General features: G+C 37.9%; 1 long non-coding RNA gene, 2 other non-coding genes and 2 pseudogenes across 3 annotated transcripts; 4 read left to right on the forward strand and 1 right to left on the reverse strand.

Moving 5' to 3' along the window:
- Positions 1-2,755: 2,755 nt before the first annotated feature.
- LOC149879685 (uncharacterized) lies at positions 2,756-4,700 on the forward strand. Its single transcript, XR_016446370.1, has 3 exons — positions 2,756-2,973; positions 3,155-4,045; positions 4,313-4,700. It is a non-coding gene; the product is annotated as an uncharacterized LOC149879685 (long non-coding RNA).
- Positions 4,701-4,811: 111 nt separating this feature from the next.
- On the forward strand, positions 4,812-4,990 carry LOC149879686 (U2 spliceosomal RNA; annotated as a pseudogene).
- A 5,764-nt stretch (positions 4,991-10,754) lies between these two features.
- Positions 10,755-10,983, forward strand: LOC149879687 (U2 spliceosomal RNA; annotated as a pseudogene).
- Positions 10,984-11,093: 110 nt separating this feature from the next.
- Positions 11,094-11,257, forward strand: LOC149879688 (U1 spliceosomal RNA). The gene has a single exon (XR_016446702.1). It is a non-coding gene; the product is annotated as a U1 spliceosomal RNA (small nuclear RNA).
- A 1,434-nt stretch (positions 11,258-12,691) lies between these two features.
- On the reverse strand, positions 12,692-12,810 carry LOC149879689 (5S ribosomal RNA). Its single transcript, XR_016446564.1, has one exon. It is a non-coding gene; the product is annotated as a 5S ribosomal RNA (ribosomal RNA).
- Positions 12,811-15,274: the final 2,464 nt, after the last annotated feature.

The following is a 15,274-nucleotide window of genomic DNA, read 5'->3' on the forward strand; positions in this document are numbered from 1 at the left end:
CTTCGCGGCTCGCCCTTCAAAATAAGAAATCTACGATCTCTTCGCGTGAAATTCAAACCGCCGTGCGCCTTTTACTTCCCGGTGAACTTGCTAAACACGCAGTGAGCGAAGGCACCAAGGCTGTTACCAAGTACACCAGCAGTAAGTAGATCAAAATCCGCTCAAACGGCTATTTTTATAGCCACGCATCTTTTAAAAACATTAGACGCATTAACGAAATAGGTTCAAATGAAAATATCTGTTGCAATCGCTATATTTAATTGTGCAAACAATGCCAAGTGCAGAATAGCTAAACTAGCTGCTAAAATAAAACACTTAAACTGCTGCATCCGTCCTAGGCTATGAACAACTTAAAACCTTTTTTTTTCTTCTTCAAAATTGCTCTCAAACTCCCCTTTTCTAGAATATACATCGACCTAAAAAGCACGGAGCAGTTACCGGTGAGGTTACTGTGACTTTCAAACTCAATTAGTGTAATTGTTACTACCTGACAAAGTCCTAAATGCCGCGCAACGTTTTAAAGAAATGTGTACCTATGAAAATAGCCGTTTGATGAAGGATTGAGCAGTACAGGTTATTTCTTGTCCACTTTTGCGGTGGCACTCTTTGCAGCGACTTTCTTCTTAGGTGCTGTTTCAGCTTTCTTTACCGCGGGTTTTTTAGCAACCGGTAGCTTGGCGCTCCTTTTTAACTGGAGCGCATGAAATAGCACCAGCGCGACTAATCTTAGTGAGAGCAGTTCTACTTTTGAAAGTGTATGAGCAACGCTGGCTTCTAAAAATCCATTAGTCGATTGTCGCTATACCTATGCTGCCACGCAAACTCAATAGTGGTGGGGATCACAAACACGCAAGATAGTACGACTGCAAGAATATTTAATGCGTTGGCAAAGTGTTCAAAGTATTCAAATGTTGTCAGCAAAATTGTTACATCAACGGGTAAAGAAAACTGACGTTCTGTAAAGCTATCAAAATGTATCAAGGTGTAGAAAAAGTCTAATTAAAACAGTTAATAGTACCGCTGTCATTTTGTAGATGATTTTTTATGGATTATGTTAGTTATGGAAAAATAATTGGTGCATGAAAGGGTCAATGGGATAGTTACGAAACTACAAATGTTGTTAATGTTTGTAAGAAAATAAGACCGAGGAAGTAGACACAGTGTAATATCGTCAGTACAAATCATAATCTGATCACAATCGGAAAAAAAAAGAAGAAGAAGAATACAGTTTTGTTTGTAAATTTTTTTTTAATGACTCATAAAAAGGCTTGGGTACTAGTGATAACCCACAAGCTCTAAAATATCTAAAAAGATGCACTGTCTTCCGACCAGAGTTTCGGCACGGAAAAAACACATACTACAATTTAGTCACTGTGTATTAAGGTATGCATCAAATACTTGCCAATCGCATTTCGTTCATTTCGGGGTTTCGGGAAGGGGAATGATAAAAAAAAAAAAGAAAGAATTCGCAACTGAGCGTCCGCGGTGCACCCATCTTACTAGGCTGCGCGAGTAAGCAGAAACCGTTACTATGCTCTTAGCTAAACCAATGATATTTATACTAACTAGATGTAAAACTTCAAATAAATTTCGTAAGAAATTGTGAAGCAAGTTTTTTAAGTTTTTAAAGCCGGTAGCCTCTTTATTTAAACTGACAATAATTCGTTTGTTTTAATCGATGTTTTTATGATTCTGGCTGGCAAAAAAAAACTTGCTTGGCAAAAAAATATGCTTCACTGCGAAAGCGCGAGTTAAATATCTAGTTAATATACACTTAACCGCAAAATTAACGCACCACATACATTTCGATTTATTTTAATTGTGGTCATATATTTTGACAAACGTGTTAAGAATAGAACACATGAACACAGTTATTTCGATGATAATAATAAAAGCGACTTTGAGGATGGTGAGAAAAGAAAAGAAAAGAAAGAAAAACAAACTAAAACTAGAAATATGGTAAGTAATAAAATTAAGGTAAGTAACAAAATAAACTAAGATGATTATTGTTGTTATGCACACTAATACAGCTTAAAATGTAACATTTTTGACTTATCAATATCTAGTGTTGCCACATCTTGATGTTGTTGCAGCCAGACAGCACCGTGGATTTCTTTTAATTAGAGGTGTAATCGTTTCTTGAAGGATATCTTCACATACGCGGATAAGACTTTGTCGCAACTCGTCTAGGTGGTGGATGTTGACTTCTAACACAGCGTGCCATTATGCCCCAAAGATGCTCTATTGGGTTCATATCTGGACTGCAAGCCGGCCACTCCAAAACTTGAATAGTAGCATTTTGTAAGTATTCAGTAACAACATGCGCCGTATGTGGTCTAGCATTATCTTACATAAGAAGGAATCCATCTCCCATGAACGATGCAAGAGGTACCAAAAAAGGTTTTAAAATGTCAGCTTATGTATCGTTGAGAAGTCAGAACAGACGTGTTGCTCAAATGACAGTTATCATTGAGCAACACATCTGTTCATACTAACTTTATACATACTTTTCTTTTAAAAGTGAGGTTTAGTTACAGCAAAACGTGCTGCTTATGAAAAGCTGCTACAATTTGGAAACTAAAACGGAATAAAGCCTACAAATGACGTCACAATAAACATTATTATCGACTTTGTATTTGATAAATCCGGGAAATACGTAATATTTTTCAAAATAAGTCGGAATTTATAAGTGGTGCGTTAATTTTGCGGTAAAGTGCATATCATTGAGTTTAACAACGGTGCAGTGGTTACGCGCAGTCCTACTGAAATTTTTGGTGTTGGCGTAGCGTCAAGAGCAGAAAAGGTGCTTTTAGCTTGTTTCGAAAAAAAAAAAGAAAATAAAAAAAAGGGAAACTAAACAAATTAAATCCTGTTTTATCTTCTCATACAGTAGCTGATGCCAAAACCAAGACAAGTGACAAGTTTAGAGGAGTTCACACAGTTTTTTTAACGATTTTTCAAGAATGCTTTAAGGTAATAAAAAGTACTGTGCTATTTTATTTTCAATCTTTTCACCTTATTTTGGTGTTTGTGTTTTAAAATTTGAAGCAGTTTAACCCCTATTGTTGTGCCCACTTTACTTTTTCAAGTCTTCAAATACTTAAGAATAGTTTCTGATGAAAAAATCCTTTCAAAAATAAATTTTCATTTTTAGAAGCATCAACTTTATGAAGGAGTAGTCACAAAAGACTTTCATGAGTGCAGTTACAGAGTTTGTTCTGAGTTCCTGGATTATCCAGAATGCAAGTTGCAATACTCTTTAGAGCATCCCACTCAATGAATAAGAAGTGGGAAATTCTTCTTGATTTTATTGGTGAGTGAAACAGAAATAGGATCTTTCTAAGACTTTTACCTATTTCTTTAGTTTGTTCATAGCTTTGTTTCATTTACAGTTATACTGACACAACCCCAATAAAGTAATGCTTAATTAGGTATGCTTTTCACTGGACAATCTATAGCTTCTTTGGAATGATCCCTTTAATTCGATTAAAGATATGCGATAAAATTTTAAAAAAATTACATACTCATTACATTTTGAACTGAACCTTTTGTTTGGCTTTCTCACATTATGTTTTATAGAGTTACTGCTAAAGTTAACTCAGCCTCAGGTAGCAAGTCTGATTATTGAAAATAAGTTATTGAAAGAGAATTTTGAGTGTTGTCCTGGGGCAAGGTTAAGGGTTAAGTTAGGTTAGCAGAGCATATAATATTGAAGCAGTTAAAGTTTCAAGAAAAAGGTAAGTCATGTTTCTTCGATAGTTTACCAGAACCATTTTTTAAAAGTGATAGTTTGAAAAAGTTGACCTTTAGCCAACAAGTAAACATCCTTTTAACTGACTTGGGAATTATATTTTTAAGTTTATTCTCCATCAATCCTGAGCTTCTAATTTGTACGCAAATACATTTGCAGGCTTAATTTAGGTTAGGTAATATGTTAAAAAATGTAATATTTAAAAAAAATACTTTGCTTATTGTTCCAGGTCTCATTAACTTTTACCACGCTCTGCGAGTTTGTGATTGGAAAAATGCAGATACAGTGTGCAAGGTATGTATGCTTTACCTTTGCTAACCTAATGCTGTGTCGGTTTAGTGTCATAAATTTTTTCATTTTCCATTTGTCATTTGATATTTTGTCAGTGGATGTTTTAGGTCACTTTTTAAAATTGTTTTACCTTTTTGTCAGTAAACATTTAAAGTGTTCATTTCTTGCAATAACTAAAGTATCTGAAAAATATTTTCTTGCTACTCAGTTTAAATTCTTAACTTAATTTGCACCATCCCAATTTTTAAACTTTCAAGCTTGTTTTTTTAGACTTTGTGAGGAATTACTACTTGGGAAAGGATCGAGGCTAATGACAAGCAAGTCCTCCTAAACTCTGCTGTTTCTTGGCGACCCTGGTGATGAATTAAAGTACTGTCATTACAACAGTTGAAAAGAACATTTAAATACAGAGGTTCTCAAAATGCTTTTTGACAGAGAAATCTGTCGGACGCTCATATACAGAGTTGATTTTCAGTTGTTCAACTTGGCCTTTGATCACATCTGCTGCCCAGCGTTAAATTTAAAAGCCTTTAAACGTTTTTTATGTTTTGGTTAATTGGGTTATTTTTGAAAGAAGCTTGTTATTTTTGAAAGAAGCTGGGTTATTTTTGAAAAAAAGCCCAAATGTTTTAGAGTGAAATTGATGCAGTACAAGAAAGCCATGTTTTCATCGTTGAAACTTAAAGTTACCCATCGACTTGATCATTCAAATGTCCACAAGTTTTTTCGTTGAGAGGGAGGGAGCCGGGACAAAGTCGTTGCAAAAAGTATCGCTTCTCGGCCTAATGGCTAAGATCAAGTGTAGTATCTTTTAGTGATTTTAGTAAAGTTTTAATAAAGTTTATCTTGAGTTCTTTCTTATTGAGTTTTTAAAAAAATTAGTTTTACTTGCTTCGGTGGTTTATTTATGGTTTTGCATCTCGCTGCGAAGACTTAGAGACACCCCGCGTAAGAGACTATTTTCCTTCAAAACTTTTTTTCTCCTCCGTAGAGGCGAAAACGTAACTTTCCTCTGTAGCGAAGCCTTTGCTACAGAAACTTTTAAAAAACACTTACCCAAGTGAAAAACTTTAAAGATATACAGTTCGCTGTATATCTTCTTTTTTTAATTTTTTTAAGCCGAATTTATTCGCAGAGTTTTCTCCTAGGTTTCTTTTGACAAAAACCTAGAACACTTTCTTTAGCTACCCTAGCTAAACAAAAGAAACAGCCCTAAAAAGCAAAACAAAAAAATAAAAGCAGAGCGTAAACTAAATCAAATCGCAAAAAATGGAAACTCTCAAAGTCCAATCGATTTCAAAGCTAACTACTTCTGAAACCAAAGCAGAAGGCATTTCAAATAGCCAAAAATTTGTTGAGAACGGTCAGCCACATTCTACTGACCAACAAAAAATCAAATCTGCTGACCCGAAACCTTCAAACGAAGACGCAAACAAACAAAAAAACGGGTCAGCACTTTCTTTTGCAGAGGCGCTGAAAAAGAAACAGCCCGGAACAGCACCACCACAAGACTTCCAAACAAACACAAAAGAAGCCGAAAAAAGAGCTTTAAAAGAGGAAATACACTCCCGGATCTTTCAACTAATGTCCTTTACCAAAGACCAAACCCCAAATGGAATAGAAAAAAAAGTGGGAGAAATACAAGTAGCAATCCAAAAGGTGATTGGCCCAGGATGCATAACATCCATACAATATACGGGAAGGGGCCAATACACGGTAGAACTTAAATCGAAAGAGAAAGTCCAAGAGCTAACTCTAAAGGGATTAAACATTCCGGGAGAATTACAGAAGACAACAATCAAACCGAGAAGAAACCAAGTACTATTAATCACGATCAAGACAGACGCATCGGTACTAAACCAAGAGATCTATGAAGAGCTTAAAGATTTTGGTAAGATAGTAAATATTTCTTACGGATATTACACAAGCAACAACCAAATACGAGACGGACGGAGACTCGTTCACATCATCCCGACTGTTGACGTAAGCAAAATACCTCCGACAATTAAGATAGACAACAGGCTGCACCACCTATATTTCAGGGGAAAAAACACGACACCCATACACAAACCAAGAGACACACAAGAGCTACTGGCAGACCTAGCAATTTCAGACACTGACGAAATGTCACAAGATGAGGACGAAGACGGGGAAATAGAAAAAACACAAAAACAAGAAGCAGACAAACCCCATAACATACAAAACGCAACAAACGGAGAGACGGAAAAGAAAAAACAAATGACGCTGATACCCAAACCAGCACCCAGACCCCAAACAAGCATAACGCTACCACACAAAACGGAAACCCAACCAGTACCGACAACAACAAAAAAGCAAGACAACACAAACGAAAAAAACACTGAGCTTGAACACACCAACAACGCTGACGTCACAAGACAGTCACAAAACTCGACACCGACTCCTACACCAATGGAAACAGAGCCTACGGTGACGGACACAAAAACAGACACCCAACAAAAACCTACGAAAAGAAAAAGTGTGACGACGCCAACAAAAGAAACTAAAATGAACGACATAAAAACGAAACGAAAACCTAACCGACCAGAGACCTAACTTAACCAACTACACACACGATATCTCCAAACTAAAAAAATAAAAATAAAAATGACTATTACAATAAAAACAATGAATACGGCTGGTATGCGAAATCTCCAGAGAAGAAGGGAGATTTTGCATAACATACAGCAATCAGAACAACACATAACTTTTCTACAAGAGACGCACATCACGCCTGACTTGTACAGACAAACAGCTACGCTATGCACAGGCACCATACTATTCAGCTCCGGAAAACAAAACACCGACGGAACACTCATACACATAAAAGACCCTACAATCAAACCGACAAACACCGTAAACGACGTACAAGGTAAATACCAAATCACAGACATACACATTGACAAACTAGACATTACTATGATAAACGTATACGCACCATCAGGAAACACCACACAACACCAATACAAACGAAAAGAATTCTGGGAAAACCTAAAAAACATACTATGCACGCCCAGAATTCGAGACAGACATTACATACTGGCGGGGGACTTTAACGTAACACTATCAGACAAAGACAGACGTTCACCAGCACTACAAAAATACAGATGCATTTCACAACACGCACTACAAGACCTTATTTACACTTTAGACGTAGAAGACATTTACCGCACACTCCACCCAAACGAACAACAATACACACACTATCACAGCCAGACAAAGACGAGAACAAGAATAGACAGAATTTACACAAGCAAGACTCTAAGACAATACATCACAAATGCAGAACACCAACCCACCACACTTTCAGACCATTATAACGCACCGACAATCACCATAAACGTACAGCCCCAACCGAGAGGAAGGGGATACTGGATACTGAACAACACCCTACTAAATGACAAGACATACATAGACCTCATGACAAAACAAATAACCATTCAAACAGAAAAACACCCAGACTTTAGACAAATACCAGAATGGTGGGAAAATACAAAAAAACAGATAAAAGAAACAACACTGAAATACGCACACAAACGACACAAACAGAACAAAACACAAGAACTGAGACTAACGAGAAAACTGAGAAACACACTGAGAAAGGAGGAACGGAAACATCTAGACAACACCATGAGCACGAACATTAGACACAAACTCGAACATATACAGAGACGAAAAGAAGAAGCCGCACGAATACGAACAAAACAGATACGGAACATAGACGGAGAACGCCCGACGAACTACTTTTGCAATTTAGAAAAACAAAGACAGGCACACCACGAAATAACGGAACTGAGAGACAAACAAGGACAATTACAGCAAGACCCCGAACAGATACTAAACGTTATGACGGACTTTTACGAATCACTATACACCAAAGAAGACCTGAACATACAGACACAGACAGAAATACTAACCGAAACGAAGACCCCCCGACTAACAGAAACACAAAGAAAATTATGCGACGAAGACTATACAGAACAAGAAATCACAACAGCACTACAAAACATGAAAAACGAAAAGACACCAGGCACAGACGGACTGACAGCGGAGTTCTATAAAAAATTCTGGCCGCTGTTGACAAAACACTTTACAAAAATGACAAACGCAGTACTGGACCGATCTTACTTAACACAATCACAAAGAGACGCTCTAATCACATGCATATACAAAAAAGGAGACAGAACAGACATAACAAACTGGCGACCTATCTCCCTACTGAACATAGACTACAAACTCATCACAAAGACAATGACGAACAGAATAAAAAATACATTACCACACATCATCAGCCAATACCAGACTGCATGCATCCCACACAGACAAATACACATGAACCTACTGTACACCAGAGACATTATAAAAATAGCAAACATCGAAGACATGAGAAACACAGCAATCATATCCATCGACCAAATAAAAGCATTCGACAGAGTAGACTGGACGTACCTTTTCAAAACACTGACGAAATACAACTACGGACCCAAGACTATACGAAACATAAAAACGCTATACACAAACATATCCACAAAAATAAAAACAAACGGACACATCTCACGACCGTTTTACCCGACAAGAGGGGTAAGACAAGGATGCCCTCTATCCATGACACTTTACATACTACAGGCAGACATACTAATACAAAACATAACACAAAACAAACACATAAAAGGCATAAAGACAAACTACAACGAAACAAAGGTAACAGCATACGCGGACGACACACTCTTCTACATCACGAAACTGAAATCCTTACAGAACCTAGACAAAACCCTACACAGATTCGAAACCGCTACCGGACAGAAACTCAACAGAGACAAATGCCAAGGACTGTGGATAGGACAAAACAAAGACAAAAAAACCGGACCGCTTGGCTTCGACTGGACAGAAAACAAAATACGCACACTAGGCCTGACTTTCCCCAATGACGGAACAGACGACATAACAGAAAACTGGAACAGATGTACACACAAATTCAAAAAACAAATACAAGACTGGAAGAGACAAAATCTGAGTATTAAGGGAAAAATCACAGTGGTGAACACCTTAATACTCAGCAAACTATGGCACACTCTACAAATACTACCGACACCAAACAAAAAACAGATTGACAAGACCATGACACCGATATACGACTTTATATGGAACAACGCGAAAACAAGAATCAACAAAACACAGCTACATCAGACAATACGCAACGGAGGACAAAACCTAATAGACATAAACACAAAAGCACAGACACTACAAACAAAATGGACGATCAAAATACTCACACACAATACACACATGCCATGGACAGACACAGCAATACACTTTTTAAACAGATACCGGAACGCAAGACAAAACAAATACACGCTATACACAGCCACCACACCCAACGAAAAACCCCCTATACCCAAAACATACAGAGACTTAATACACAACTGGGAGACATTTACCAAAGACATAAAAGTACAAGACGACACACTCGAAGCCATACTGAACCAACCGCTATACTATAACCCCCTACTGCCAACAAAACCCACTACAGAAAACCCGTTCCCCCCCCTACCGAGACCCACAAAACACACAAAAACGCAAGACATACAAATAATAGCAGACTTGTGTAACTTATCGACACCAGGACTACTCACAGCAGACAAACTAGAAATACCACACAAAACACTAACAGAAATAACAAAACGGATACCGACCACATGGATGCACAAACTGAACACAGAAACACCAAATTACACATATCGCAAATACATCCCATCCATCCACATAGAAAACAAAAACAGAAAACTGACACAGATAACGAACAAACAAATATACCACAGAATACTGACATCAAAAATGACACCCCCCGACAGACATATAAAATGGAACAGAAAACTCCCACCCGGACAAACGCCCATAACAAAACGAGACTGGGACAGAAAATTTCAAAAACTACAAGACAGAAACCTATATAACAAAGCCAACGAAATACAATACAAATACATACACAGAAAACTCCCATCACTCAACACTATGCACAAATGGAACAAAAACATAGACAAAACATGCAAACGATGCGACAAAAACGAAACGGAAACATTGCAACACTGGTTCTACTACTGCCCAGACACACAGAAAATATGCATACAAATCATAAACATACTGAACACCATATACCCAAACGACAAATACAGCAATACCCTAAAATTTTTTCTTATGGGTATTGCAACCGCACAAGACAGAAGTATAGGCGACACATGCATAGACACCTTTTACGAAACAATACAACACACACGAAACGCACTGATTTTCGAAAACAAAAAACTAAACGCTCCACTGCACTTTCACACGCTACTAATAAAGAGACTGAGAACAGAAATAAAGACAGAAAACAAAAATCAAAACACTTACAAAACCGCTATTAAAATTTGCGACGAAAACATCAAAAAACATTACAAAAACACAACAACACAAAACAACATAACCCTCGACAAATAATATCCGTAATATATAAAATGTAAATAATGTAAATAAAAAAAAAAAAAAAAAAAAAAAAAAAAAAAAAAAAAAAAAAAAAAAAAAACTTGACTAAGTAAAAAAAAAAAAAAAAAAAAAAAAAAAAAAAAAAAAAAAAAAATATTATATAGCAAAAAATCAAATAAAAAATATATACGATTGTAAATAAATTTATCACGAAATTGTAAATATGTAAATTATACCGTCCACAGCTGCCCATGGCTGATGTGACGTAAAAGGAAATAAAAAAAAAAAAAAAAGATCAAGTGTAGTATCTGTTCTTATCAGTTTAATATCTGGTACGCCGGCATAGTCCGGCTCATATATTAATCTGATTTTTGGCATTTGGTCAAGGGATCGTAGGTTTACCTCGCCCTGACCGCGGGTTGCCTCGGCGTTGCACTACTGCTGAGCGCGGCCCATACTATAGAGAAGGAAAAAAAAAAAGCAAACAAACGGGACGATGCGGTGTGCAATCGAAAACCCACAATTGAGAAGATTGGGGCACGTCCGAGGCTGCCCACACAACGGGAAAAGCATACTTACCTGACGGGGAAGTAAACCTGATCAACATGGGGCTTCTTCCAGGGTGAGGCTCTTGCATTGCACTTCGCCTGGGCTGACCCCTGCGATTACCGCTAACGTCGGTAACTCGACCGTACAATTTCTGGTAGTGGGGGCCTGCGTTCGCGCTCGCCCCCTCCTCTAACGACTTAAAAAAAAAACCTCTCCTCTCACCCCTAAGAGTCTACTGCATATTTTGAGAGGCGCATACAAAGTCTGCTATAAGTGCAAATAAATTTTATTTATTTCAAAAGTTGTTGTTTTTTTTTTTTTTGTTTTTTTTTTTTTTTGTACAAAATCAATAAAAATCTAAGAATCGCAAAGAGGCAACCAAATAAGCATAGGAGCGACGAGAATCGTTTCAACGTGACAACCAGCAAGCGTGATCGACCGGTTACAATCCCGGAAATCACTCGACGGCGGAACAAAATGTGACAGTCACAACAGTGAAAACGAGTCGCTGTAATAAAAAACAATGACGATAATAATAGTTAAAATAACAAACAGTAGCAATAAGAAAATCGATATCAATAGTGACAACGAAAATAATGACAACGATGAAGATAACAATAACGACAATAACAAAAATTAACGATAGCATCGATAAACTAACGATAATAGTAATACTGACAATAGCAACGACCACAAAAAAATAAGCATTAGCAATAACGATCTAACAGTAACAATAGTAACAACAACAGCAGCAGCAACAGTAACAACAATTGTCAACCATTTATGCATATCGCATATTGGATTCTGGTGCGGTGAAATGCATTCTTTTACTACCGTTCATTATTTTCATGAAAACAGCTCTGATTCCTACGTGTTGATCTTAGAAAGAAACGACAACGACCGAAACATTTTGGCAAGTTGACACGTCAATACGCAACGTTGCCAGAGATACGTAACGACGATTGACGAATCTTACAAATTTTTGCTCTTCAAAGCTAGTTTTGCAGTCTTTTCGTCATTTCGACAAAACTAGGGAACATTGACATCGTGCAACTTTAGACTTGCGAGGGTTTCTTTCATGGCCGCCGAGAGGACGGGGAAGATTCCCGGGTATCCCCGTGTATCTACAAACGATATTTTAAAAATCATTTTTTTAAAAGATTTAAATAGTTTTGACTTTTAAAAGATTTCATTAACTTTCGTTTTTAATTTTTAATGACTAGAGCACACTTCTATTGGTCCTGGGTATGTAATTGATCACAACGAGGGCCCCTTAAGAAAACTTCCCCTGGGCCCTCGTTGACTATGGTGGCTATAGTCCCTTTAACCGTTGCCCTTGTTGTTCAGCATCAAAACTAGCTTTCTGGCTTTTGTGCGAGGAAAAAGAGCGCCATTTTCTTTCCCTCAGAGATGCGGAGACGGAAGAAGCGCCCTCACACACCTTTCGACCAGTCGCTCCCCTTTCAATCGACACCACCCAGGCAGGGCCGTGTTTATGCATATTCTTTTGCAGGGGATGAGTTCTGTGTATCTTAGAGTCAACTGAAAAAGCAGATTTTGTAAAGAAAAGGGAGTCCCCTTTGGCGACTTTTTTTTTTTTTTTTCGTAAACGGTTGCAAAAGCCTACGGCACCAGGAGTTCCCAGGCGGTCACCCATCCAAGTACTACCCTGGCCCGACGATGCTTAACTTCCGTGATCGGACGAGAACGGGTGTATTCACCGTGGTATGGTCGTAGGCAATAGTGTACGGCTTTAATTTAAAATTTAAAGTTTCTAACGCCTTAACAATAATTTTTAACGGATGTGTGGCTATGAAAATAGCCTTTTGTGTTGTTTATACCGCCGTTTACTGGGCTGCTGGCTTTGGAACCTTCTCGTTCTTTTTGGGAAGCAACACAGCTTGAATGTTTGGCAACACACCGCCGCTCGCAATTGTAACACCTGACAACAACTTGTTTAACTCTTCGTCGTTGCGAACAGCTAGCTGTAAGTGACGAGGAATGATCCTGGCTTTTTTGTTATCGCGTGCAGCATTACCAGCTAACTCTAAGATTTCGGCGGAGAGGTATTCCAAAACTGCAGCTAAGTAGACCGGTGCGCCTGAACCGATGCGATTGGCGTAATGCCCTTTGCGCAAAAATCGGTGAACGCGACCAACAGGAAACTGAAGACCCGCTCTAAAAGATCGAGTTTTTGCCTTGGCCTTAGCTTTTCCTCCTTTTCCACGTCCTGACATTTTATTTTCTAACACAAGCAGAGACAGACAGACGGACCAGAGATCTCGTGCGCCTTTTTTTTATTTTAAACAGCAAAAAGTTTGCTATTCTTATCAAAATAGAGTGGTCTCAAAGTCAACCTTTTTTTAACCAATAGTAAAAAAGAAATAAACGATGCTCAAACAACTTAATCTTTTAAGAACCAATAGAAGTGCATATGACGCAAGAGTTTTCAAGTTGGAGGCTACAACTTTATCTTAAATTAAATCCAGTTGCAATGCAATGAAAACAAACGAAAAGAATTTTTACTGTTAGGCCCGTCGAAATGTCAGACGCACAAAAAACCGGAGGAAAACAAGCGCCAAAGGTGGCGAAAAAAGGCGAGAAGCGCGCCGGTAAGAAAGGTGGTAAAATCGCTGGAACTGGTGACAAGAAGCGCAAGAGAAAGAGACGAGAGTCTTATGCCATTTACATTTACAACGTCCTGAAGCAAGTTCACCCTGATGTCGGTGTTTCTTCTAAAGCAATGAGCATCATGAATTCTTTCGTGAACGACATTTTCGAAAGAATTGCTTCTGAAGCTTCGCGGCTCGCCCTTCAAAATAAGAAATCTACGATCTCTTCGCGTGAAATTCAAACCGCCGTGCGCCTTTTACTTCCCGGTGAACTTGCTAAACACGCAGTGAGCGAAGGCACCAAGGCTGTTACCAAGTACACCAGCAGTAAGTAGATCAAAATCCGCTCAAACGGCTATTTTTATAGCCACGCATCTTTTAAAAACATTAGACGCATTAACGAAATAGGTTCAAATGAAAATATCTGTTGCAATCGCTATATTTAATTGTGCAAACAATGCCAAGTGCAGAATAGCTAAACTAGCTGCTAAAATAAAACACTTAAACTGCTGCATCCGTCCTAGGCTATGAACAACTTAAAACCTTTTTTTTTCTTCTTCAAAATTGCTCTCAAACTCCCCTTTTCTAGAATATACATCGACCTAAAAAGCACGGAGCAGTTACCGGTGAGGTTACTGTGACTTTCAAACTCAATTAGTGTAATTGTTACTACCTGACAAAGTCCTAAATGCCGCGCAACGTTTTAAAGAAATGTGTACCTATGAAAATAGCCGTTTGATGAAGGATTGAGCAGTACAGGTTATTTCTTGTCCACTTTTGCGGTGGCACTCTTTGCAGCGACTTTCTTCTTAGGTGCTGTTTCAGCTTTCTTTACCGCGGGTTTTTTAGCAACCGGTAGCTTGGCGCTCCTTTTTAACTGGAGCGCATGAAATAGCACCAGCGCGACTAATCTTAGTGAGAGCAGTTCTACTTTTGAAAGTGTATGAGCAACGCTGGCTTCTAAAAATCCATTAGTCGATTGTCGCTATACCTATGCTGCCACGCAAACTCAATAGTGGTGGGGATCACAAACACGCAAGATAGTACGACTGCAAGAATATTTAATGCGTTGGCAAAGTGTTCAAAGTATTCAAATGTTGTCAGCAAAATTGTTACATCAACGGGTAAAGAAAACTGACGTTCTGTAAAGCTATCAAAATGTATCAAGGTGTAGAAAAAGTCTAATTAAAACAGTTAATAGTACCGCTGTCATTTTGTAGATGATTTTTTATGGATTATGTTAGTTATGGAAAAATAATTGGTGCATGAAAGGGTCAATGGGATAGTTACGAAACTACAAATGTTGTTAATGTTTGTAAGAAAATAAGACCGAGGAAGTAGACACAGTGTAATATCGTCAGTACAAATCATAATCTGATCACAATCGGAAAAAAAAAGAAGAAGAAGAATACAGTTTTGTTTGTAAATTTTTTTTTAATGACTCATAAAAAGGCTTGGGTACTAGTGATAACCCACAAGCTCTAAAATATCTAAAAAGATGCACTGTCTTCCGACCAGAGTTTCGGCACGGAAAAAACACATACTACAATTTAGTCACTGTGTATTAAGGTATGCATCAAATACTTGCCAA

Source organism: Hydra viridissima, unplaced genomic scaffold (assembly GCF_058129835.1).
Source record: "Hydra viridissima isolate aposymbiotic clone 2 unplaced genomic scaffold, HvirCarnegie_v1 scaffold_13, whole genome shotgun sequence".
In the NCBI taxonomy this organism is placed as follows: Eukaryota; Metazoa; Cnidaria; class Hydrozoa; order Anthoathecata; family Hydridae; genus Hydra; species Hydra viridissima.